Raw genomic sequence first — 2782 nt, 5'->3', positions numbered from 1 at the left:
ACACAACAGTCAAAGAAAATGCAAAAAGCAAAAAGCTCCTAACCGAAAACATCCAGGAAATCCAGGATATAATGAGAAGATCAAACCTAAGGATAAGGAAGAGAGTAAAGACTCCCAAAGTAATGGGCCAGTTAATATCTTCAACAAAATTATAGAAGAAAACTTCCATAACCTAAAGAAAAAGATGTCCATGAACATACAAGAAGCCTACAAAACTCCAAATAGACTGGACCAGAAAAGAAATTCCTCCCATCACACAATAATAAAAATACTAAATGCACTAAACAAAGAAATATTTTTTTTCGAGACAGGGTTTCTCTATATAGCCCCAGCTGTCCTGGACTCACTCTGTAGACCAGGCTGGCCTCGAACTCAGAAATCTGCCTGCCTCTGCCTCCCAAGTGCTTGGATTAAAGGTGTGCGCCACCACACCTGGCTACAAAGAAAGAATTTTAAAAGCAGTAAGGGAAAAAAGACAAGTAACTATAAAGGCAGGCCTATCAGAATTATATCAGACTTCTCACCAGAGACTATGAAAGCTAGAAGATCCTGGGCAGATGTCATACAGACCCTACAAGAACACAAATGCCAAGCTACTATACCCAGCAAAACTCTCAATTACCTTAGATGGTGAAAACAAGATATTCCATGACAAAACAATTTATGCACTATATTTCCACAAATCCAGCCCTACAAAGGATAATAGATGGAAAACATCAACATAAGGAGCAAAACCACACCCTAGAAAAAGCAAGAAAGTAATCTTACAACAAATCCATACAAACCTAATTCCACCTCTTACAACAAAAACAATAGGAAGTAACAATTACTTTTTCTTAATATCTTAATATGAAAATTAATATTACCAACATATCCTAATCGATTGAAATCCAAAAATATGAAGAATTAGAAATGCATTGACTGTCATCCAGTGGTCTCTCTAATTTGGTAATTGGAGAAATAGGTCCAATAGTGTACAATCCATATACACTTTCAGCTTGTTTGTTTGTAACAGTGTCTTGCTGTGTACAACATAATGGTCTTGAGATCTTGCTTCTCCTATCTCAGACTCTCTATTAGTAGTATTGTTTAATCTCATTTTTTACAGTATACTATGGTTTTCAGAACAGCTTACATATTTTAAAAGTATTTATATACCCAAAAGAAATGTAGACAATTAAATTGGGAGGGGGTTTGTAAGAGAACAACAAAGAGTAAGAATGAATGCTTTGCTTGATGTTTGTAACTCTTGTATCAAGTTACCACAGTAAGAGCCAAGATCTTAAGCTCTACTAGACACAAAACAAACAAAGACTTTATATATTTATGTTCATTTAAGAAAATATTAGTAGTGATGTATTATTTATAGTTAATACATTAGAAGTTATTTAAAATTTATATTGAGAAAAATGTATGTATTTTCAGTATTGCCGTAGACAAGCATCTACATAAGACTGTTAAATTGATTGTTGTTTTATATCAAACAACTTTTATAATACTCATTTTTATTGTTATAATATTTTATAAATTTTAAAGAATATGACAAAAAGAGATATTGTAGGTATTGAGGGGGGAGTCTCTGGGAAGAGTTGAGGTACAAAAGGAAAACAAGAATGTGATTTAATTCTATTTACTTAAAATATGTTTTTAAATGTTAACAAATTCAGATAAATTGAAGTCATGTAACTTTTCTCATTATAATGCAGTAAAAGTTTTAAAAAAAAGGAAAAGAAAAAACAAAACAACAACAACAAAAAAAACTTGAGTTTGATCCTGGCATCCAATGAGTTGACAGGATAGAACCAACTCCAGAAAGTTATTCTTTGACCTCCACACATGCACCATGGCATGTAAACTCCTGCACTCACAAACACACAGGCACACACAAGATAACTATATAATTCTAAAGATATCTATGAAATTAAGTCAAAAAAGTGCAGAGTATAAAATAGCTTATGTGTATATATGTGTACATGTGTGTGTGTGCGTGTATGTGTGTGTGTGTATTCATCAAAACATTTAAAGAGGTTATTGTTAATGTCACAGATACAAGGAGAAAGACCACCAACCCAAATCATGACCAAATTAATTAAAGCAAGTTTGTTTTTGTTTTTAATTCATGCACACAGGCTGTCTGTAAGGGCTGGGTCCAAGAGATCAGCCTTGGATGTGGGGAAGATACAGGCTTTTATAGTCCAGGAGTAGAGGGTTGCCAAGTGGAGGATTTTGCAGGCAAATAAGAGAGGCTACAGAAGCAGAACATAAGCATAACAAGTTGGTCATGACAACCTGAAACAAAGTCATGGCTGCAAGATGGTAATAACAAGGTAGTCAAAAGAAGGCGATCATAACAACAGGCGAGCACAATACACTTTTGAAACAAAGGTGTGGTTGCCAGGTGATCAGAACTACCCCTTGAAACAAAGGCGCAGTTGCTGTTTCCTGGAATAGGCCAGATAGAACCATCAGTAGGTAAGATGATAGGTGAGGCATAACCCAAGCCATGAGAAACAAAGATTCAATCATAAACAGGAATGGCTTGTCTTTACTATAAGATGGCTTTCAAGTCTAAGATGGAGGCAGGCTGGTTTATGTTATCTCTGGGTTTTATGTTACATGTTAGGGGATCTTTTTGTTGTTGTTGTTTTGTTTTTGTTTTGAGACAGAGTTTCCCCTGTGTAGTCCAGGCTGGTCTCAAACTCACAGAGATCTACCTGCCTCTGCTTCCCGAGTGCTGGGACTAAAGGCATGTGCCTTCACCATTCATCAGGTTTTGTCTATT

This window comes from Mastomys coucha, unplaced genomic scaffold (genome assembly GCF_008632895.1).
Source record: "Mastomys coucha isolate ucsf_1 unplaced genomic scaffold, UCSF_Mcou_1 pScaffold15, whole genome shotgun sequence".
Lineage (NCBI taxonomy): Eukaryota > Metazoa > Chordata > Mammalia > Rodentia > Muridae > Mastomys > Mastomys coucha.
Note: the sequence above shows the minus strand (reverse complement) of the source record.